We start from the raw sequence: 25,524 nt of genomic DNA, 5'->3' as shown, positions 1-25,524 counted from the left end.
GGTGGTGAATCAGTGGAATTCATTGCCACGGACAGCTGTGGAAGCCAAGTCATCAACTATATTTAAAGTGGAGGTTGATAGGTTCCTGATTAGTAAGGAGGTCAAAGGTTATGGGGAGAAGGCAGGAAAATGAGCTTGAGAGAGAAAATAAAAAAGGTATGAACAAATAGTGGAGCAACTTGATGAGCTGAATGGCCTAATTCTATTCCTATCTCTTATGGTCTTAAATATCATCTTTAAAGCAAATTGCATCCCACATTAATGTTTATTTGCTTCTCATTAATTTTTGTGTATGGGATATCCTCCTACAGTTAGAATCCACTGCACTTTCTACACTGCTCCGGCCCTCCAGTGCAGTGAGCATGTGTTGGCATCATTAGCGCCCTTTTCCCAACAGGAAGGCTTACATTTTAGTAGCTTGAGTACATGTATGTCGCACATCTCCTCAGCAGACACAAACATTCCATGTAAATGGAAGATGTTTTTTTTCCAATGGACACATTAATTTTATAGAGGAGATGCACAAGATTGGTCCCAGGAATGATGAAAGACTTGAAGTAAGAGAAGAGTTTGATATCTCTGGGTCTACTCAACGGAGTTCAGAAGGATGGGGGAAGATTTCATTAAAACCCACTGGTCCTGATGACTCTTCATTCTTTTTCATAGATGCTGCCTGACTTGCTGAGTTCCTCCAGCATTTGTGAGTGTTACTTTGGATTTCCAGTGTCTGCAGAGCCTCTTGTTTTTATGATACTGAAAGGCCAGGAAAAATTATGTTTCCCTTGGTAGGAGAGTCTAGAATCTGAGGGCTCAGCCTCAGAAGGATGACTCCTTTTAGAATTGAGAAGGAGGAAGAATTTATTAGGCCAGAGGGTGGTATTCACTGCCACAGACTGGAGGCCAAATCATTGAGTAAGTCCTTGATTGGTGAGGGGTTTAATATGCTCCTGTATATTCTGGTCTTATTATCTGTCAACTGATGTCTTAACAGACAAATGCATTGTAGCCATATTTAGCTCGTGTTCGACTGTGTTAAATGTGGGTTTTATAACTCTGAAGTTTACCTATACAGATCTTCTAGTTTGATCTTTGCTAGGTCTTTGTGCGTGCCATCTGCTCGCCTGGTTTGTGATCACAGGACCATCGTGTTTTTCTCTTTGCTAGGTGACAGGCACAGATGTTGCACCTCATTATGAAGTTGCCGAGTGGAAGAATTGGAAAATGGTCAACAATTCACCACCCTCCTAGGGCAGAGGGGGCAAGCAGGAACTATAACAAAAAAGATTTAACACAAAAACAAAAAATGCTATAAACAGTCAGTATATCAGGCAGCATCTGTGGAGACAGAAACAGATAAGATTCAGGTCTGGGATCCTTTATCAGCACTTATTCTGATGAAGTGCTCCAAATCAAGACATTGTTTCTCTTTCTCTTAATGATTCACATCCAAGGCCCTTCATCGGTTCTGGGAAAGTTGAGATTTTTTCAGTAGCATAGATGTGTAGAACAAGGAGGGAGGTTAAATAGATTTATGTAGTGTTTCTGTAAGTGTACCATGGTCTTGTTCCTACTTGTGTTCCTTTGCACCAAGGTCTTGTTTTTCTTCATAGTCTTGTGCACAGTTCACATTCCACATGTTGTGTGGATTTGCGTCTCTCTGATGCTACAGATATCTTACCGTGCCTTATACATATGACAATAAACTCAACTTGGATCAATAGCAAAGCTATGGGATCAGAATCAGATTTAATATCATATCACTGGCATATTTCGTGCAATTTGTTAACTTTGCGGCAGCAGTAAAATACATGATAAATACAGATAAAAATTGAATTACAGTAATTGCAAATGTACATTAAATAGGTAAGTTAAAATAAGTCATGCAAACATCAGAAATAATTTTTTTTAAAAGATAGTGCTCGTGGGTCAATGTCCACTCGGAAATATGATGGCAGAGAGGAAGAATCTGCTCCTGAATCACTGAGTGCGTGCCCCCTTCCTGATGGTAACAATGAGAAGAGGGCATGTCCTGGGTGATGGGGGTACTCAATAATGGATGCCGCCTTTCTGAGATACTGCTCCTTGAAGGTATCTTGCATATTAAGGAGGCTGTTCTATCTTGCAACATGTTACACAAAAAAGTGACACCTGTTGGGCTGCCACCAGTATAATCCATGGGCTGTATTAATTGCTGATGCAAAAGACTATGTTTTGATGTTTCAATGTAAATGTGACAAACAAGTTAATCTAATCAATAAAAAAAATCAGTGTGCTTCGAACTGCTCTTTTAACCCATTCAGTCTCACCCTAACAGAGACATTTCCTTTATTCTACCCCTCCCACACCCCTATCTTCTCCCCTGTTGAAAACTACCATTGTTTTCAAGCTTATGCAGTTCTGACCAAGGGTGATTATCCCTTTCAACCCCACTTCCCTCGACTTCTCCAAGCAATCTTTGAAGCCCTTACTAATCAAGAACCTATCAACTTCGGCTTTAAATATATCCAGTGACTTGGCCTCCACAGCCATCTGTGGCAATGACCGTCCTAATGGGGTTGTTAGTCTTTAAACGTCATAGGAGGGTTTTCAGGCCATTTCAATTCTCACTAATCTCATGAGAGACTTTTTCACATGGAAATTCATGTTAAGAACCTGACTGAAGACCAATGGGATGGGCTGGGCCAGCTGGACTACATTATCTGCCAAAATATTCATACTAGGTTGAGGCAATTAACCTAGTATTAATGCCAGATTCCTCCCTCTCCAGCCCTTGACCTTCCCCATTCACCTGCCTTCACTTAACACCTTCTAACTGGTCCTCCTTCACCTCTCTCCACCTTTTTTTTATTCTGGCATCTTCCCCCACCTTCCCTTCCCTGAATAAGAGTTCACAGTCCAAAAGGATGACTGCTTATTCATTTCCACTGTTGCTGCCAGACCTGCTGGGTTCCTCCAGCATCTTGTGTGTGTTGCTTGAGTGCATACATCCTCTGTTCTCGATCAGTGGCCGTATGTATGTGGCACAGTCTGTCTTTAACACTCTAGTATTCTGCAAACGCTTTTAGGTCATATTGAAGCCCCAGTTGCCACATGGTCATATGACCATGTGGATCATGGTCACATGACCATGATGATCATGAAGCCAATTTTAACTGTACATCTGCTGCACATGGTCCATATCTCTCCATTCCTCTCTGCCTCACGTGTCAGCCTTACATTCAGTTCAAAGTAAATTTATTAGCAAAGTACATATATATACAGCCCTGAGATTCATTTTCTTGCAGGCATATTCAACAGACCCATAATGGAATCAATGAAAGAGCACTTTCATAAAGCAGAGTATTGAGTACAGGACTTGGGATGTTTTGTTGAAGTTGTACAAGGCATTGGTGAAGCTGCGTCTAGAGTACTGTCTGCAGTTCCGCTCACCTACCTGCAGGAAAATCATCAATAGGCTTGAAAGAATGCAGAGAAAATTTACAAGGATTTTGCTGGGACTCAGGGACCTGAGCTACAGGGAAAGGTTCGATAGATTAGGGCTTTATTCGGAGTGCAGGAGAATGAGGTGAGATCTGTTGGAGGTATACAACATTATGAGGGGTATAGACATGGCAAGTGCAAGCAGGTTCTTCCACTGAGGTTGGGTAGGACTAAAATGAGAGGTCATGGGTTAAGGGGTGAAAGGTGAAATATCTAAGAGGAACCTGAAGGGGACTGTTTCTTTCAGACGGAGTACGGGATGAGCTGTCAGTGGATGTGAGATCAATGGCAACGTCTAAGATGAGTTTGAATGTGTATATTGTGGGTGGGGTATGGAGGGCTGTGGTCCAGGTACATATCGATGGGAATAGGCAGAAGATCAGGTCAGCGTTAAAAAGTTGGAAGGAAGGGCTTGGTTCTGTGCTGTAGTGCTCTATGATATACAAACAAGGATATAATGTCGGGGCTTTACAGAGCATCGGTTGAGGCCTCACTTGCAGTATTGTGAGCAGTTTTGGGCTCCTTATCTTAGAAAGGGTGTATTGACACTGGAGAGGGTTCAAAGGAGGTTCACGAAAATGATTCCAGGATTGAAAGGCTTGTCAAATGAAAAGTGTTTGATGGCTCTGGGCCTCTTCTCACTGTAATTCAGAAGAATGAGGGGTGATCTCATTGAAACCTATCAAATGTTGAAAGGCCTTGATAGAGTGGATGTGGAGAGGATGTTTCCCAAGGTGGGAGAATCTAGGACCAGAGAACATCACCTCAGAATAGAGGGGTGTCCTTTTAGAATGGAGACGAGGAGGAATTTCTTTCGCCAGAGGGTGGTGAATCTGTGGAATTCGTTGCCACAGGCAGCTATGGAGGCCAAGCCTTCAGGTATTATCTAAGGCAGAAATTGATAGATTCTTGATTGGTCAGGGCATGAAGGGATATGGGGAGAAGGCAGGAGACTGGGGCTGAGAGGGATAATGGAGCAGCCCTGACGAAATGGCGAAGCAGACTCGGAGGGCCAAACGGCCTAATTCTGTATCTATATTCTCTGCACTTATTATGGCCTTATGACTGAGTATGACCAGCTGCCATCTGAACCAGATGGAGACAGAACAGACCACAGATGTTGGAATCTGGAGCAAGGATACGCAGACTGGAAGAGCTCAGCAGATCAGGCTTACATGTGGAGGGAAACGGACAGTTGACATCATTTTTGGAGACCCTTCATCCAAACCAGATGCTGATTTCTGGATGACAATGGAGGGCAAGGATACAAAGAAAAACTGCTGGCAATGTTTAATGATTAAATTTTTAAAAACCCCTTTTTGACAAATACTCTAAACGCTAAACAAGTTACTTAGAACTGAAGAATACTTGTGGCATTTTAACACTTACTACAGAGTTGGCAAATTTCACTTTAATGCCAACAGCAACACTTTCAACATTTTATGCAAATTGCATTTACACTGGTTAATGATGCAAGCTTTAAATCAAATGGAGATTTTTTTTTAAAGTGATTACTGCAGTCTGCATTCCTTCACCTTATGCCTATTTGAAGACTGTACAGGGCTCCTCATTTACTGCCACTGAGGTCACAGTGGGAGGGGAAAATTAACACAAAGCAGACAAGGTCAGCATCCCTTACCAGATGCTGAAAAATTAGTTTGATTATATTGAAGATTAGTATTTGCATATGTCTGTATGCACTGAGATGGAACACACTGTAATTAAAATTGACACATCACAGTACACAGATTGCAAGAAGCAATGGGAGTCTCTCCACAAACTGCCTCCCAAATCAATGTGATTGCAAAGCTCCGCGATCCAAACAAAGCATCTGATATTAACCCCCAACAGAGCTCAAATTCCATCAAAAGGCCCAGAAATAACACACGCTTTCCACATTTAAAAATCCATATTCTACTAAAGATTTAGCTTCGTTTTTAACACTGCTCCCTCTAAGCTGCTCGGGTGCGCTGCCACACAGTCGCCGAAATGCCCCCGCATCCATAGCCTTTGTTGCCATGGAATTTTCTTCTATATAATATTTTATTTAAAGTGCCACACAAGTTTCAGGCCACGTAAAAATTTCCTGCGCAAGGTAACGTTTGGTCCGCGCAGCTATTAAAAAAAAGATGAAACGTTGAATATAAAGTAGCGGTTTGCAAAAATAAACTGGCATGCTTAACAAAAGCGTGTTAAGAAACGAAGGGTCTCAAACAGAAACGCTGATTGTCCATTTCCCTCCACAGATGTGCCTCATCTGCTGAAGAGTCTCGGCCTGAACGGTCAATTGTAAGTTGATGCTGCCTAGCCTGCTGAGTTCCTCCAACATTTTGTGTGTGTTGCTTGTTTTATTTGTGCAGATTCTGTCTTGTTTGTGCTTAACAAAATGTATTCTCATCATGTTAACGACAGATAAAATCGATAACAAAAGGTTCAGAATCGTGTCATTGTTCCAAATATATCCCTGAGCTTCCAACCTCCAATGCCCCATGACCACCCCAATTACCTCCACTCTGCTTTAAACATCCAAGACTAATTTTGTCTTCAAAGCAACTATGGCGTCTAAAGTTACACATTCAAAATGCAGGAGGAACTCTGGTCAGGCAGCATCAAAGGAGAGGAATAAACGGACGACATTTTGGGTCAGGTCCTTCCGTCAGAACCGTTCATCTGTGGAGTCCTGACGGAAGGTCTCAACATATAATGTTGACAATGTATGCCTGACCTGTTGAGTTCCTCCAGCACTGTGTGTGTGTGTCACTCTGGATTTCTACTATCTGCAGAATCTCGTGTTCAGAGTGCCTAAAGGCCTCGATGCAATGATGTTTTGTTGCAGAAAATAACAATTTCTAACTCCTCTGCTGGGAATTTTTTTATTTTCCAGACACTAATTATGTTAAAGCTCGCCGACCAGTGGAACCAAGTGTTTGCAACTTCAGATTATAATTAAGTGCTTCACTCAATGCGAACATGAAGAGACTGCAGATGCTGGAAATTTTGAACAGGCAGCATGCTGAAGGAACTCAGTAGATCAGGCAGCATCTGGGGAGGGAAATGGACAGTTGATCCTTCGGGTCGAGACCCCCCCGTAGATGCTGACTGACCCACCGAGATTGCTCCAGAACGTGTGTGTTTCCCACCCTGTGCAGTTTGGCTTTAGTGGGAACAGTTTATGTTTATTAAAACCTGGGGCCCAGAACGCACAGAACAATCAGCTGCTGGCTGAGGACCACTCATGAACACAAAAGGCAGGAACTCCCAGTATTCAGTCCAACTTCCTATTCTGACATGTTGGTCCACGGCCTCCTTACTTGCCATGATGAGGTCACTCTCAGGTTGGAAGAGCAACATCTCACATTCCATCTGGGTAGCCTCCAACCTGATGGCATAAACTTTAATTTTCTAACTTCCGGTAATTCACCTCTTCCCCCTTTCCATTTCCTTTCTTCATTCTGGCTCCCCTTTCACCCCTTCTCTTCCCCTCCCCACCCCTCACCTCCCTCTGGGATCCCCCTCCTCCTTCCCGTTCTCCCGTGATCCACTCTCTTCTCCAATTAGATTCCTCTTTCTTCAGCCCTTTCCCTCTTCCACCTATCACCTCCCAGTTTACTTTTCTCCCCTTCCATCTACCCACTTCCCCCTCATCTGGTCTCACCCATCACCTTCCAGTTTGTACTCCTCCCCCCTCTGCCCACCTTGTACTGGATTCTTCCTCTAACCCTGATGAAGGAAAGGCCTTGGCCTGCAACATCAGCTACTTATTCCCCTCCACGAATGCTGCCTCAGTTTCTCCAGCATTTTGTGCAACATGCCTCTGGCTTCAGCTGTCCTGACCTGGGTCTAACCCCAGGAATTCCTTCCTCAATCGTACAGTGGGAGTCACTTCACCAGAGTAGTGAGTCACCACAATCCATTACACCAGTGACGTCCACCCTGTGTGGGAATTAATACAACTCTGGACAAGGGAAGTTTTGAATATTGGATAGGCTCATCACCAAGATCACACTGAGTATATTTCTACCATGGAGTACGGTGTAGAGTCAGAGTCATACAGCACAGAAACAGGCCATTCAGCCCATCAGGTCTGTTCTGGCTGATTTATTATCCCTCTCAACCTCATCCACTTGCTTCTGTCTGTAACCTTTGATGTCATGAAGAATCAAGAAGTTATCAACTACTGCTTTAAATACACCCAATTACTTAGCCTCCACAGCCATCTGTGGCAATGAATTCCACAGATTTACCACCCTTTGGCTGAAGAATCTTTTCCTCATCTCTGTTCTAAATGGATGACTCTTTTCTCAGGTTGTGCCCTCTGGTCCTGGACTCTCCCACTGTAGGAAACATCCTCTCCATATCCACTCCATCGAGGCCATTCAACAATCGATAGGTTTCAATGAGATTCTCTCCCCTTATCCTTTTAAACTCCAACAAATACAGGCCAGAACCATCAAACGCTCCTGATATGTTAACCCTGTCATTCCTGGGACCATTCTCATAAACCTCCTCTGGACTCTCTCCAATGCCAGCAAATCCTTTCTTAGATAAGGAGCCCAAAACTGCTCGCAATACTTTAAATGCACTCTGACCGATACCTTATAAAGCCTTACCATTACATCTTGGTTTTTATATTTGAATCCTCTCGGAATGAGTACTAACATTGCATTTTCCTTCCCTACTACTGACTCAACTTGCAAATTAATGTTTAGGGAATCCTGTCCTTTTGCACCTCTGATTTCTGAATTTACTCCCCGTTTAGAAAATAGTCCACATCTTTATTCCTTCCCCCCCCCCACAGTCTCTGCCAACAATCAAGTAACCATCTCACACAATCCCATTTTTATTCTCACTTTATTTCAATCACCTCTTCACACAGCAGCACCGTTGGATGTGCACTGTCTGGCTGCATATTGTGTGGTACAGAAACTGCAAGGCATGGGACTGCAGGACTACAGAGGATAGTAAGAACCGATGAGAGGATCATGGGGGAGGGGGTCTTCCTCCCCATCCCACCCCCATTTGCGACATTTACTGGTTTACTGGGAACATTGTACGTGAAAAGCCCAAAGAATTGCTGAGCATCCCAACCACTCATTCCGCAACCCACTGCCATCAGGAAGGAGGTCTAGGAGCATCAAGACCAGGACTGTTCGACTAGGACTAATAGTCCTGGAGGGATTGAATATAAGACCAGGGAGGTTACGCTGCCACTGTATAGGGTACTGGTATAGCCGCACCTGGAATACTGCATGCAGTTCTGGTCTCCTTCCTGGCTTTGGAAGCGATGCAGAGGAGGTTCACAAGGTTGATTCCAGAGATGAGACAATGAGGAGAGATTGAGTCACCTGGGACTGTACTTGCTGGAATTCAGAAGAATGAGAGATCATCTTATAGAAACATATAAAAGTATGAAACGGATAGATACAATAAAGGCAGCAAAGTTGTTTCCACTGGTAGATGAGACTAGAACTCGGGGACATAGCCTCAAGATTCAGGGGAGTAGATTTAGGGTGGAGATGAGGAGGAACTGCTTTTCCCAGGGAGTGGTGAATTTGTGGAATTCTCTGCCCAATAAAGCAGTGGAGGCTACCTCTGTAAATATATTTAAGACAAGCTTGGACAGATTTTTGCATCATACAGGAATTAAAGATTATGGAGAAAAGAAAGGTAGGTGAAGATGAGTCCATGACCAGATCAGCCATGATCTTATCGAATGGCAGAGCAGGCTTGATGGGCCAGTTGGCCTACACCTGCTCCTATTTCTTATCTCTTACAATACATACAAATTATTATAAATTAAAAATAGAAAATAGTTATTAATAAATAAACAGTTAGACCACAGGGCCAATTTCTTGCTGTATGACTCTATGACTTGAATTAACCAAATCACTCTCAACCTTGGTGTGCTTTGGTCCTTTCTGTATTCGAGCATCGAGCGGCAACCTTGATGTTTCTGTTAGCATTTCGTTTCTTTTTCGAGGCCAAGTTGCTAGCTTGATGCTCAACCCAGCATGGTCAGGAAGCGTGCAAGGAGTTGGCTGGATTTGAACCTGGGACCATTCACTTCGAAGTCCGGTGCAGATGCCACTACACCACCACCCAGCACAGTCTTGGGGAGGTGGGAGAAAACTCCCAGCTCCTGGGAAAACACACACAGTCACAGGGAGAGCAAGCAAACTCCACACAGTGAGCACCAGAGGTCAGGGTTGAACCTGGAGCTGAGAGAGACAGACTCTACCAGCCTCAGCAAGAGAGCACTTGACAGATATCGCCTCCTGCTGCAGCGAGATGGCGCGTACGCCCCCTGCAGAGCAGGCAAAACAGAAAGGAGAGCAGACGGAATTCTAGAAGTTACAATCTCTGAAATTGTAGTACAGTACCGCAGCAGTGAGCACAATCGCCTTACGGCACCAGGGATCGGGGTTCGATTCCCACCACTGTCTATGAGGAGTCTGTATGCTCTCCCCGTGACCACCTGCATTCCCTCTGGGTGCTCCGGTTTCCCTCCCACATTCTAAAGGTGTACGCATTAGGGTTATGCTAGTGTGGTGTCGGAAACATGGCAGCACCTGCAGGCTGCCCCAGGACATCCTTGGACTGCACTGGTCATTGCTACCAAAAACACATTTCAATGTACATGTGACAAGTAAGACTAACCTTTACCCTTTAAAACCTGCAGGCAGTTTGCTTATATAAAGTTCATCACATTATCAAGAGGTGTCCTGGCTAGTCATCCTATCAGGTGTTCCCTTACTTTAACATCAGACCAACATGGGTTCAAAGTAAATTTATTAACAAAGTACATACATTTCCCTTGTGTGTTGAACAGTCATAATTTGGAAGAGCCATTGTAGGTTGCAACTGAGAGCGCATTACTGAATTGACTGCGACTGTAACAAAACCCAATTTTCCTCAGGATCAATTCTGTCTGACACAGAAACGCGTTCGCGGTGGGCAAATGGACTGCTGTAGGCATGGACTAGATGGGCCAAAGGGCCTGATTCTGTGCTGTGGGATTCCAGGAGAAATTAAGCAATTTCCATGCAGTGCAGTTTGGGGTTAAATAAAAATGTTCGCACTCCACCATATAGTCCCCATTTACCTTACCATTCGACACTGAAGAAAATAATAGGCATGAAAATCACAGCAATTCAATATGTTCACGACATCCACACCCTAGAAATAAAATCGTGCTGGTACACGAGAGTTTGGATATTCCCTGTTTTGATGGGCTGAGTGGCATAATTCTACTCCCAAGTCTTATGGTTTTAAGGGCTTAAAATAGTTGTTGCAGAAATAGTCATGCACACAGAATGGAAAAAAAAATCTTATTTTCGTATAATTGCTCCCCACCCTCTACCCCCACTGGTTTATCTTGTCAGATATCCATGGAAAATAATTTTGCATACGTTTACACAGGGTGACCAAAACCATATTGGGTGGAATAGTGACAGCAGAGTGTTGGGAAAAATCACTGAGAAGCAGATTAAGACTGATATAAACTAAACTGAAGTGTTAACCATTGAACAAAAATTAATATAATACCGCTGGCACAGATCCTGTAAATGCAAACTCAACTTTTCAAGATCACTAAAGCCTTCCTAAAGCTGCAGAACAACACTGCGGTGAAGAACTCCAATCAGCCTCATCCACTAATACCAGATCATTGCATTTCTAAACCTAACTCACTGCCCAAGCTTCCAAGATTTCGCTGAACCTCCTCTGCTGCAAATTTAATTGTAAATTTATTATCACCATATACAACCCTGAGATCCATTTTATTGCAGGCATACACAAAGTAACAGAATAGAGTCAATGAAAAACGGCACCCAACAGGGCGGACAAACAACCAGTCTGAATGTCAACAAACTGTGCAAACACAAATGGGGAGAAAAATAACAATGATAAATAAATAAATAAGCAAGCAAGCAATAAATATCAAGAACTTGAGATGAAGATCTTGGAGATGTACCACCATTCCCTTGTCTTCATAGGTCCAATTCATGAAACACCTCTCTCTGTGGGACCATCTTTGCCAAAAGGACTGCAGTGTTTCAAGGCAGTTATGCTAACCCATAGGTATTTCACCTTCAACCTCCTGAAAGTCTGTGGTGGATAGGTAACAAATGGCAACACAAGAGCCTGCAGATGATGAACTGTAGAGGAAAAAGATCCTTCTAGAACAGGGGTTCCCAACCTTTTTTATGCCAAGGATCCCTGTTATTAACCGAGAGATGCATGGATCCCAGGTTGAGAACCCGTTTTAGAACTCCTATGGCATCATTGGTGTTACCATACTAGCCTGTAAATACCTAATCCCATCTGATCTTTGTACCCAAGCAGGTTCCAATCCGGTTATTACTTGGATTGGAGACCACCCAGGAATACTGGGCGCTGTAGGCTTTTTAGGGCAGCATGGTAGAGCAGCAGTTAGCATAACACTTTTACAGTGCTAGTGGCCCAGGTTCGATTCCCACTCATGCCTGCATGTTCTCTCCTCATGACCAAATGGGTTTTCTCTGGAAGCTCTGGATTCCTCCCGCATTCCAAAGACGCCTGGGTTAGGGTTTAGTAAGTTGTGGACGTGCTACATTGGTGCTGGACACACAGTGACACTTGCAGGCTGCCCCCGCCCCCCCCAGCACAACCCTGGACTGCATTGGTCACTGGCGCAAACAATTCATTTCACCGCATGTTTCAGCGTACACTCCTCAAACAAAGATAAACTTCATCTTGGAACGAGCAGGTTGCAGGGTCCGATCCCGAAACACTGAGCCACTAGGTTCTTCCAGCAGTGTACTTCTTGTTGGCATTAAACACGATGACACATTCTCGAGAAAATAAATAATTCTTAAAAACAATCACTCTTGGACGTGTCCAGAACTCAAGATTATTCTTAAAATGTCACCTCAACCTAAAGCAGCACTCCATTTTAAAATTAGAACCCTTTTGGCCAAAAGATGTAATTTCTAAAAGAAAACTTTGGTATAACTTTCAAAGAACACTATAATAATCCTAAATTACTCAGCATAGGAACAGGTTATTTGGCCCACAGTGTTTGCATGGATCATGATGCTAAATTAAACCAACCCCACCTGCCTGTAAATGATCCATATCCCTCAGTCTATTCCCTGTCAGGTCATGTATCTAAATGCCTCATTTGCCGCTATCATATCATCAACGCCCTGGAACAGAAATCCTGCAAAAAGTAGCAGATTTGGCCCAGTCCTTCACCAGTAAATTCTTCCCCACCACTGAGCACATCTACGTGAAATGCTGTTGTGGCAAAGCAGCATCCATCTTCGGTGATCCCCACCACCCAGGACATACTCTCTTCCTGCTGTTGCCATCAGGAAGATGATACAGGAGCCTCAGGACTCACATCACCAGGTTCAGGAACAGTTATTACCCCTCATCAGGCTCTTGAACCAGAGGGATAACTTCACTCAATTTCACTTGCCCCATCACTGTTCCCAGAGCGTACGGACTCACTTTCAATATCATGTTCTCGACATTTGTTGCTATTTATTTATATTTGGATTTGCGCAGTTTGTCATCTTCTCCACTCTGGTTGAACACCTAGTTGGAGAGTCTTTCATTGATTCTGTTAGTTATTATTCCATAGATTTATTGAGTATGCCCACAAGAAAATGAATCTCAGGGCTGTATATGGTGACATGCATGCTCTTTGGTAATAAAATTTACTTTGAAATTTTGTTTCAACCACCTGCTTTGGCAGTGCATTCTGGATAACTATCACTCTTAAAAAAAAGATTCACCTCTCATCCTCTTTAACCTTTCCATCTCTCACCTGAAATATGCCCCAGGTAGCTTGCATTTACATCCCCCCAAAGAAGTTTCAATTTTATATACTCCCCTCAACCTCCAGTGCTCAGTGGCTCAAATAATAAGGGCAAGGGTGCCATATGCCCCCTTTACCGCCCTATCAACATGGGCAGCCACTTTCAGAGAGCTACAGGCTATTAATTTTGATGTTTTTCTGAAGATCCAATACCACCTTCTCCTCCTCGATATCCACACACCCTCTAATTTCAACATACCCCTCAGTGTTATCATTATTGCCCATGTTGACACCATCTCCATGGTGAAAACCAAGGCTTAGTCTTCATTTAGGACTTTCCCGACCTCCTCTGGCTCCATGCAAAAATTCCTCACTTCAAAACAAGAGATTCAGCACATGCTGGAAATGTTGAGAAGCACACACCCAGACAACAGGAAGAACTCAGTCACTGAGTGGTGCCACCCTCTCTCTGGCTGTCCACACGGCTTTAATGCAAGTATAAAATGCCATGGGATCCTCCTTAATCCTACTCACCAAGGTCATTTCACACTCCTGTAACGTGGAGGCAGATTTGAGGATCCATGAAGTGAATCTGAAGATGCATTTTGCCAATGGGCACATTGACTAAATATCGATAAATGAACAGTGAACTTCTAAACTGGGTGTCTAGCTAAACAAGTGTTCATCAAATCTACACAAAACTACAATACTGGATATCCAGTCAACCTCTAACTTTAAAGGCAATCCATTAATTCTCCCCAAGTTGTAAAACTACAGAATTAAACATACTACAGATGCATACTTAACCAAACTCATAAGTTGGGGGAGGGGGGGTGCGGTCTATGTCCACAACTCTCTGTCCCAGTGGTCCTTCAGTGCTGGTCATAACGCCAGACTAAAGCAGGCCCCGGAGACTGGGAGACAAAGGATAAAGACCGAGTCTCTTGCAAGGGCTATTCTTATAACGCCGCCCCCCCCCCAACTCCCCCCGGGAATCTGGAACTATAAACCGGGGCCGTGGCATGCAAGCCAACCATAAATCGGTTTGTTATTCTCACATGTGCTGAAGAGGCACAGTGGCAACACGTCTCTACCAAAGGAGGTGTAAGGTGCTCCTTCCCTCCACGAGTCTGCAGGTCACCACTGGACACCTGCTTAGCTACCCCCACCCCCCCAATCAGAGTCACGTGAAATTACAGGAGCAGGTGGTGGATGGTTGTATGAGTAGCTGGTGCACATCACAAGGCCTGGTTATGCAACCACTGACACCAGGCAGACAATCTATGGAGAGTATTGATAATGGCCGGGGTCACCCGTCTTGTAAAGACACTGCCCAGAAGGAGTCAATGGCAAATCTCTCCTGTAGAAAAAAAAATTGCCAAGAACAATCATGGTCATGGAAAGACCATGACTACCCATGTCATGTGACACAGCACATGAGGAACGAATTAACTATCCTCTGGGCACCATGTACAGGGTATCATGCTACATGGTCAGATCAAACAGAAGCAGTGATCTTGAAGAAAGAAATAAATCAACAAAACATAATTCAACTCCTAACTATGGACATAAGTGAAACAGCAGCAACAACTTTTGTACAAATTTGGCAATGCTTGCTATTATCTGGACAAACATTATGATCCATGGCCACGGAGAGGTTCACACAACACAGTGGTGATGAGCCAGTGTGCTGATAATGAAGGAAGAACCGTTCAACCTCGCTGTAGCTCACTGCCAATGTTACACCCACTAACTACTACCAGACCCAAACTCATCTCCAATAACACTTAGAAAATAAAACAGAAGAGCTTGCCAAAAACATTACTGATTTCAACTATTCAGAATGGTTTATTGTCATTCATTAACAGACAAGTGTAAAAGGGGAACAAAACAACTGGACCCACCATCCAGACCAGGCTCTCTTCTTGATGCTGCCATCGGGAAGAAAGTAGAGGAGCCTTAGGTTCCACACCACCAGGTTCAGGAACATTTATTGTCCTTCAACCATCAGGTTCCTGAACTGGTGTGGATAACTTCACTCACATCAACTCTGAACTGCTTCCACAAACTACAGACTCAGTTTCAAGAACTCAACAACTCAGATTCAGTTTACTGTCATTTAAAAACCACAAATGCAATACAGTTAAAAAATGAGACAACGTTCCTCCAGAATGATATCAACAAAGCACACGACAAAATAGACTACACCAGAAAATTCACATAATGTTTGGCAATCCCCAATACAGAGTCTGGAGAGGCTGCTGTGTATTAATATTGCGCTACCGTCTTAGCACGTTCCCCAGAAAGGAGATCCAAACCCACCAGACAAAACAAGACCAAAACTGAAGCTACAAGACCTGCACAAAACAACATAGTTATAACAGTGCAAACAATAACATAATTTGATTAAAAAAAACACACACATCACGGGCATGGTAAAAATAGTCCAAAGATGTTAAAAGACTATAATTTTGAAAGAAACCACCGCACAGTTTCCACAAGTCCTCAGGGTCCCGATAGACTCGTTATCCCACACCGGCAGCAGAAGGGAGTACCCCCGCTATGGACTTCCACAGTACCGCCCGACTCAGCCTCGCAGACGCAGCACGCACGCACACACACACTCAAGTTCTTAATATTATTTATTAATTATTGTTAGATTTTTCTCGTATTAATAGTTTGTCTTCTATTGCATATCGGTTGTTTGTCTATTTTTGGGTATAGTTTTTCATGATCTTATTGTGTTTCTTTGCATCTACTGAGAAGGTCAGCAAAAAATGAACCTCGGGGTACATGGTGACATACGTACAGTACTTTGATAATAAAGTTACTTTGAAATTTGAATGCAGCATAAAATCACAATAAGCATGAATAATACAATTTTAAAAACATAATAAATACACAAGAGAATGTGGAATGAACTGCCAGAGCAAGTGGTGCTTGCGAGCTTGATTTCAACATTTCAGGTAAGCTTGGACAGGGACATGGATGGGAGGTGGTTGGAGGGCTGTGGTCAATGGGACGAGGCAGTTTAAATGGTTTGACACGGATTAGATGGGCCGAATGAGTTGTTTCTGTGCTGTACTTTTCTATGACTCTGTAAGATTAGCTTATATACATATACATAGACGAATGATCCTTCTCTTAATCTTCTACCTTGATCCCGAACAGGGATGTATACCTCCACAAAACTCAACATCGAACAGCACAGTTTAAGAGGCTACAGCAAGAGTAATTGGTCCTAAAAATAGCCGCTATATCAGTCACCGTCAACAAAATCTGGATTAGAACATTATGGGATTAGATTTAGTAACCAAAGAGTCAAAAGGGCGAAGAATGCAGGACTGAAGGTGCTGGGTTTAAACACACATTCAGAATAAGGTGGGTGAACTGGTGGCGCAATTAGAGACTGGTCAGTATGATGATGCGGGCAACACTGAGTCATGGCTGAAAGGAGGTCATAGTTGGGATATCAAAGGATATGCTTTACATCAAAAGGACAGGCAAGAAGGCACAGACAGTGGTGTGGCTTTGCTCTGCTCTGGCTCTGGTGTGGAGATGGAATTACACCTTCAGAAAGAGGTGACACAGGGTCAGAGAAGGTCATATCTTTGTGAGTAGAGTTAAGAAACTGCAAGGGTAAAAAATCCATTATAGGAATCATATACAGGCCTTCAAACAGGAGTCAAGATGTGGGGCTGAGATTGCAAAGGGTGCTGGAAAGGGCAAGTAATAAGGGTAAGGTCACAACTGTAGTGGGGGACTTCAACATGCAAGGAGATTTGGAAAATCAAGTTGGAGTCGTATCGCAAGAGAGAGAATTCGTTGAATGCCTATGAGATGGCTTTTTAGAGCAGCTTGTGATTGAACCTACCAGGGAAAGGCTATCTTACATTGAGTGTTGTGTAATAATTCAGAAAACCCTGAGGAGGCAGTGATCATAATATGATTGAACCCATTTGAGAGGAAGAAGCACAAGTCAGTGTATCAGTATCGTAATGGAATAGAAGGAACTGCAGAGGCATGAGAGAGGAGCTTGCCCAGGTGGATTGGAGGAGGATACTGGCAGGGATGATGACAGAGCAGAGATGGCTGAAGTTTCTGGGAATAGTTCACAAGGTGCATTAGAGATATGTCCCACAGAAGCTGTTGTTCTCAAATGGCAGGGATCGACAACTGTGGCTGACAAAGGACCACACAAAGGCCAAAGAAAGGGCATATAATGTAGAAAAAAGTGAGTGTTTTTTTTAGTTTTTAAAATCCAACAAAAGGCAACTAAAATAGCCATAAGGGAAAAGATGAAATAGGAGTTCAAACTGGCCAATAATATAAAGGAGGATAGTAAAAGTTTTTTCAGTTATATATAAAGGGTGAAAGGAAAGTGAGACCACTGGAAAATGATGTTGGTGACGTAGCAATGGCGGATGAACTTAATGAGTACGTTGGATCAGTCTTCCCTGTGGAAGACACTAGCAGTGTGCCAGAGGTCTGTGAGTGTCAAGGAGCAGGAGTGAGAGCCATTGCTATTACAAAAACTGAAAGGTCTTAAGGTGGATAAGTCACCTGGACCAGATGGACTACATCACAGAGTTCGGAAAGAGGTTGCTGAAGAGATAGCAGATGCATTGGTTGTGATCTTTCAAGAATCACTTGATTCTGGCATGGTTCCGGAGGACTGGAGAAATGCAAATGTCACTCCACTCCTTAAGGGAGGAAGACAAAAGAAAGAAAATTAAGGCTAGTTAACCTCAGTGGTTGGGGAAGTGTTTGAGTCCATTATTAACGATGATGTTTCGGGCTACTTGGGAGACTAATGATAAAATAAATCAAAGTCAGTATGGTTTCTGTAAAGGGAAACCTTGCCTGACAAATCTGTTAGAGTTCTTCGAGGAAGTAACAAACAGGGTGGACAAAGGAGAGGCAGTGGTCGTCACTTACTTGGATCTTCAGAAGGCATTTGATAAGGTGCCACACGAGGTTGCTTAACAAGATAAAATCCCATAGCATTACAGGAAAGATACTGGCATAGGTAGATGAATGGTTAGCAGGCAGAAAGCGGCGTGTAGGAATAAAGGGGGCCTTTTCTGGTTGGCTGACATTGATCAATGGTGTTCCTCAGGGGCTGGTATTGGGACCACTACTTTTCACATTGTCAATGATTTAGATAATGGAATTGATAGCTTTGTGACAAAGTTTACAAAGATAGGTGGTGCTGAGGAAGCAATGTAATTGCAGAAGGACTTAACACAAAATGGAAGAACGGGCAAAAAAAAGTGTCAGGCGGAATAGTGTTGGGAAATGTAAGATAATGCATTTTGGTTAAAAGAACAATAGTGCAGATTATCTAAATGGGGAGAAAATTCAAGACATCAGAGGTGCAAAAGAGCTTAAGATTCCTCACAGAAGGTTAATTCACAAGTCAATTTGTGGTAAAGAAGGCAAATGCAAAGTTGGCATTCATTTCAAAGGGAACATAATATAAAAACAAGGAGATAATGCTGAGCCTTTACAAGACACTAGTAGACACTTGGGAGTATTGAGAGCAGTTTTGGGCCCCCGTATCTCAGAAAGGATGTGTTGTCATTAGAGAGTCCAGAGGAGGTTCACAAGGATGATTTCTGGGAACGAAGGGGTTAACATTCGAGGAGCATTACACAGCTTTGGGTCTGTACTCACTGGAATTTAGAACAATGTGGGGGGATCTCATTGAAATGTACCGAATGTTGAAAGGATGAGATAAAGTGGATGTAGAGAGGATGTTTCCTCTGGTGGGGATATCCAGAACTAGAGGGCAGATGCTCAAAATTGAGGGGCGACCCTTCAGAACAGAGGTTAGGAGAAATTTTTTTTTAGCCAGAGAGTAGTAAATCTGTGGAATGCTCTGCCACACACTGTGGTGGAGGCCAAGTCTGTGAGTACATTTAAAGTGAAAATTGATCAGGGCATCAAAGGTTATGGCGAGAAGGCAGGTGTATGGGGTTGAGTGGGATCCAGGATCAGCCGTGACGGAATGGCAGAGCAGACTCGATGGGCTGAGTGGCGTAATTGTACTCCTGTATCTTACGGTCTTGTGATAGGAACAGCACCGCATACACATTTTACAGAAAAGGCTGTCTACTAGCTTTTGATCACGAAACTTAAAAGGAGATGTAACCGACTGTCAACTGAATTAAATGCAGAAATTTGGCTTTGTTCTGCTGCATGGGACAGATCAAAGACCACCCTGTATCCTTAAGTTAGCAGATATGGTAACCTTAATCATTCAAATATATATCAAAAAACTACTACTTAAAAGAGACCTTAAAATGCAAAAACTTACACTGGATAACAACCGAGGCAGGAGTTTAACCGTTGGGATTAGGTGGACCGCTATCTTGTGATGCTCCGAGTTTATGATGTAACTATCCCAACGCAAGCAGAAGTGAGACTTGAGCTTAAAAAACAAAGCACGGCCAATTTTCTTCAACTGAAGAGTCTAAGGTTACTTCAGCCCAACAGCAATCAATGTTGTAGTAAAAACTGCTCAGAGAGCCGATGACTGGGTTGAGAATGATACATCATGGAATGTTAAACATGTTCAGGGGAAAAAAAACACCTAGCAGAAGTAGTGGCAGACGTCTCTGAAATAGGCCTTTAATGAATAACTCTCTCATTCTGGGAGGTACCAGTGTGGCTGGGTGTGGGTGGATTTCCTGCAAGAACTGCCGCAGTGTGAAGGAACTTTTCTTTCCTCCAAAGAGTTGTTTTCAAGCTGTAGTATTTTCATTCTTCAAACGAACAACTGGTGTGCCTTTCCTCGGCACTGAATCTTGTGTATCTGTACATGGAAGGCTGAGGTTTGGACACAGGGGCCCGTTGGGGAACATTTTTTCCACTGGAAGATCAGTCAGACTGGTGAAAGGCAAGCAGGATGGATTTATGCTACGTATCTGAAGCAGATGTGCAAGTGTGCGAGCACTCATTCCTTTTAAAGCTCAAAGTTACTAAGTCCGTATGTGTGCGCCACCATAGCGTAGCGATTAGCGCGACGCTATTACAGCTCGGTGCATTCCAGAGGTTGGAGTTCAATTCCGGTGGCACTCTGTACCTCCCTGTGGAACACCTGAGTTTTCCCCAGGTCCCCTGGTTTCCTCCCAGTCCAAAGTCACACTGGGTAGGTTAATTGGTCATTGTAAACTCTCCCGTGGTTAGGTTAGGGTTAATCGGGTTTGGGGGCGGCATGGCTCGAAGGGCCAGAAGGGTCTGATCCACAATGCATCGATAAATAAATAGATGTCACCATGTATGACCCTGAGATTAATTTTCTTGCAGACATTCACAGTAGCAGTAATCAATGAAAATCTACACAAAGATTGAGAAACAACCAGTGTGCAAAAAAAACTGGAAATATATTAAAAAACAATAATAGATTCTTGATTCGTCAGGGCTTAAAGGGATATGGAGAGAAGGCGGGCGGAGTGGGAAAATGGATCAGATGTGATGAAATGGCAGAGCAGACTCAATGGGCCAAATGGCCTAATTCTGTTCCTATAACTTACGGTCTTATAATAAGTAGGTAACTAATACTGAGAACATGAGTTGTAGAGTTCTTGAAAGTGAGTCTGTAGGTTGTAGAATCGGTTCAGTATTGAGTGAAGTTATTCACGCTGGTTCAGGACCCTGATGGTTGAAGGGTAATAATTGTTCCTGCACCTGGTGATGTGGGACCTAAAGTTTCTGTACCTCCTGTCCAATGGCAGCAGTGACAAGGGACATAACAATTAAATATATTTCAGATTCAAACAGATGCTAAGTTTTGAGGCAGAAGCGATGTTTGTTAGCTCTACATTTTTCAAGAGCTCATGCAAACAAATTCATTCGATAAAATACCCAGTGCATTGCTCACATATCACCATGGTTACTACAAACTACTCGTCGGAAGTTTCAATTTGACGCAATGCATAAACTGCCTTTCAGGATGCCACAGTTTATTGATCATCATTTTGCCATTCCTTCCGACGTAAATCAAGTCAGATGGGAGAGATTTCCAAATTGTCAGCAATATTAAGAATTCTGGCAACATTTCGGAAGAGTCCCCGCCACAGTTTGCGAGGAAGCAGCTGTGAGAGGATGGTTCCTGCCCTCCCCTGTTAGTGAGCAGCCAGTAATTAAGGCAGACCTGCATTTCCATAGCAACTGTCACATCTCCTTCACAGAACACCCTAAAGAGCTTTACAGCCAACAGAAAGCTCTAATCAGAAGAGATTCTGCAGATGCTGGAACTCCAGAGCAATACACACACAGACACAAAATGCTGGAGGAATTGTCCAGAGAGGAATAAACAGTCGATGTTTTGGGCTAGGACCCTTCACCAAGAGGCAGTCACCGCAGTAATGTAGGAAAGGCAGCCAGCAGTCAACTCCCAACGGTACATGGTGCCACAGAGGTTAGGGCAGGCAGCGATCCGGGATCAATTTCTGACACTGCCTATAGGAGTTTCTATCCATCGGTGGCATCGTCGAAAGGTCATGCCTCAAGGAGGACCCTCACCAGCCAGGGCGTGCCTTCTTCTCATTAATACCATCACAGAGGAGACACCGGATCCTGAAGACAAACCCTCACCATTTTAGGAAAAGCCTCTTCCACTCTGTCATCAGATTTCTGAACGGTGCACGAACCCATGGAAAGTACCTCACAATCTTGCTCTTTTTATACTTTTTTACATTTCTATTGCAACTTCTAGTTTTTTGTGTGTACTGCTGCTGTAAAACAACAAATTTCAAGGCAGTGATAATAACTCTCTGTATGTTCTCCCGTGACCGTGTGAGTTTACCCTGGGTGTTCTGAATTCCCTGCACATCCAAAGACATACAGGTCAAGCTTAGTAAGTTGTGGGCCTGCTACATTGGTGCCAGAAGAACTGAAGCTTGCAGGCTGCCCCCAACACATGCTCTGACTGTGCTGGCAGTTGGTGCATACAACACATTTCACTGTACGTTTTATGTACTTGTGACAAATAAAACTCATCTTCTGTCAGGGAAACTGGGGAGATGTCTGTTTCTGCTCCACAACAATGACACAAGGGCATCTGAGCATGAAGACAGGGTCTCCACATCTTGTCTAAAAGCAGTAACAACCAGAGGACAATTCAGGAACTGGGGCTCCCTGACTCGTAGGCTGAGACAAGAACACAGCCAATTAGGCCACAATGGGGGAGAGGGGGTGAGAGGGGGGGAGAGGGGGGGAGAGGGGGGGAGAGAGGGGGAGAGAGGGGGAGAGAGGGGGAGAGAGGGGGAGAGAGGGGGAGAGAGGGGGAGAGAGGGGGGAGAGGGGGGGAGAGGGGGGGAGAGGGGGGGAGGGGGGGGGAGGGGGGGGGAGGGGGGGAGAGGGGGGGAGAGGGGGGGAGAGGGGGGAGAGGGGGGAGAGGGGGGGAGAGGGGGGGAGAGGGGGGGAGAGGGGGGGAGAGGGGGGGAGAGAGGGGGAGAGAGGGGGAGAGAGGGGGAGAGAGGGGGAGAGAGGGGGAGAGAGGGGGAGAGAGGGGGAGGGAGGGGGGGGGAGGGGGGGAGAGGGGGGGAGAGGGGGGGAGAGGGGGGGAGAGGGGGGAGAGGGGGGAGAGGGGGGAGAGGGGGGAGAGGGGGGAGAGGGGGGGAGAGGGGGAGAGAGGGGGGGAGAGGGGGAGAGAGGGGGAGAGAGGGGGAGAGGGGGAGAGAGGGGGAGAGAGGGGGAGAGAGGGGGAGAGAGGGGGAGAGAGGGGGAGAGAGGGAGAGAGAGGGAGAGAGAGAGAGAGAGAGAGAGAGAGAGAGAGACACACACACACACAGGCAAAAACAGTGAGAGGGAGACAGATAAAAATACACAGTAATGGAGAGTGGGGGGAGAGAAACAGAGAGAAGCATAACAAACACAGACATAGTCATACACACTGATATTCAGTTTTAAAAAACTTTCAATGGATCACATTACAGTAATTTCCTCAATGCATGCCTCTGCCTTTCACACCACAGACTGGCTGGTTAACCTGACCAGCTCTGCAGATCAAGGGAAATGGCGAAGCACTTGAAACAACTGAGAGTGCAAGTTAGGCAACACTCTAGAGAGTGAAACCAAGTTGGCAAACCGCAACAAACGGAAAAAAAAATTAAGTTCTGAAGAGAGGTCCTTGACATAAAACAAACCGTTTTTTAAAATCTCCACAGATGCTGCCTGACCTGCTGAGTATTTCCTGGGTTTATGCAGTTTTTCTATAAGAGAGAGTGTTTAAAGTAGTAAGTCTCAAGATTTCGTGACACAAGTCATCTGTCCTGTTTGGTGCAGTCTTTCATTGATTTTACATTGGTTATTGGATTTATTGAGTATGCCCACAAGAAAACTATTCTGAGGGTCGTACATGGTAATATATATAGAAACATAGAAAACTTATAAGCACAACACAGGCCCTTTGGCCCACAGTGCTGTGCCAAACATGTACTTACCCTAGAAATTACCTCGGATTACCCGTAGCCCTCTATTTTTCTAAGCTCCAAGTACCTATCGAGGAGTCTCTTAAAAGACCCTATCGTATCCACCTCCACCACCATTGCCAGCAGCCCATTCCACACACTCACCACTCTCTGCACAAAAAACTTACCCCAGACATCTCCTCTGTACCTACTTCCAGGCACCATAAAACTGTGCCCTCTCTTTGATAATAAGTTTACTTCGATCTATCTACTTTGACAATAAATTTCATGTGTAATTAGCAAAAATGCACAACTGAATTCAAACATCCAATTGCATCTGTCAAAACTTAACCTCGAACAATTTCACAAGCAGTTACCAGAAACAACCAATTTATCTCCGATCTACACAGACAGAAAACCCTCAAGGCCTTAACTTTTGTAATCTTCTATTCAATATTAGAATGTAGATAAGCAGGTGAACAACATTCCTTAATCCCCTGAAACATTCTCTACAGCAACAGATCTGAATTAACAATCTTAAACATAAGTTCAAATTATGAACCTTCATTTCATTCAAAAAATACTTAATACAGTTTCCTTTGGCTGGTTCACCTAGCACCATGGATCAGTCATTCAGGTCAGAGTTGAGAAGAGACTTCTTCAGCCAAGGGCAGGGATTCTTAGAAATTTCCTTCCCAGAAGGACTGTGGGTGCTAAATTCAAGATGCAGATTCTTTTGTAGACTGAAAGACCCGGTGTTAGTGCAGGGAAGTTATGGTGAGATGTGACAGCCATAGTCGTACAGAATGGCGGAGGCGACAGTGGGGTAGATGGAGTAGATATGGCAGTAATGTCTAAGAAACTGACATCAATATACAGGGAGTGGGTGGGTTATTGATCAGATGCAGGCAGAAAATAGTTGGTAATCTGGTTTATTCTTGTCACATGTACTGAGGTATTGTGAAAACTTCTGTTTGCATGCTATCCATACAGACCATTTCATCACATCAGTGCACTGAGTAAGCACAAGGCAAAACAATACCTGATTTCAGAATAAAATGTTACACAGAGCATAACAACGGGCCTTTTGGCCCAAGATATTGCGTTTGTTGTGGCGTGAACAAAGGCACCAGAAACACACCTAGTGGATATACCAGTGTTTACTAACAAAAACACGAGACACTCTTCGAAGAGGCCTGTTTGGCCCAATATCACATGATATTTTATATGCGAAAGATCAAAGGTAACAGCAGGACAATCCTATAGCTACAATGTACTTATAATGCTTCCTTTGAATTACGAATTATTTTCAAATAACTCCTTTGCACCCAAATTGAATGTTGATTCCCACCGACTCTAGGTCGTATTCACGCATAAGCAGGGATCGTCAATCAACCTCCAAAATGTATCTCCAGGAAGACCATTGTTCACAGCTGCATTTAAAATTCAATCCACAACCCACCTTCAGATCTGAAGACTGGCTGCTGTTAAAATTAATTTTGTTATATATCACACCTCCAGAATAGGCCCCAACAGTGTCAACTTTTTAATATACCCCGAGATCAATCTAACCCTTCCCTCCCACAAAGTCCTCAATTTTTCTTTCTTCCATGGGCCCAGTTATGAGACTTTTAAATGTCCCTAATATGTCAAATGCAATGAAGGCAGACAATAATGTGCAAAGCCATAATGTTCAAAGTAATTTAAAATAAATAATAAATAAATGATAAATCAAGAACATGAAATGAAGAGTCCTTGAAAGTGAGTGCTAACAGTTCAGTGATGGGGCAAGTGACATTATCCCCCCCCCCCCCCAGTTCAAGA

The 25,524-nt window shown here is 43.8% G+C and overlaps 1 protein-coding gene across 6 annotated transcripts in view; it reads right to left on the bottom strand.

Moving 5' to 3' along the window:
- LOC132380994 (plasma membrane calcium-transporting ATPase 1-like) overlaps positions 1 to 25,524 on the bottom strand; it is a 344,539-nt gene that overhangs the window by 224,303 nt on the left and 94,712 nt on the right. The window contains exon 1 of one of the 6 annotated variants that reach the window (XM_059950043.1): positions 8,718 to 8,840. The exons of the other annotated variants lie outside the window; for them this stretch is intronic. The gene's annotated coding sequence lies outside the window, so the exon portion shown is untranslated. Of the gene's footprint in view, positions 1 to 8,717; positions 8,841 to 25,524 lie in introns of those variants that run through there. 6 annotated transcript variants of the gene reach the window in all.

This window comes from Hypanus sabinus, chromosome 25, assembly GCF_030144855.1.
Source record: "Hypanus sabinus isolate sHypSab1 chromosome 25, sHypSab1.hap1, whole genome shotgun sequence".
In the NCBI taxonomy this organism is placed as follows: Eukaryota; Metazoa; Chordata; class Chondrichthyes; order Myliobatiformes; family Dasyatidae; genus Hypanus; species Hypanus sabinus.
Note: the sequence above shows the minus strand (reverse complement) of the source record. Positions and strands in the feature narration are given on the sequence as shown.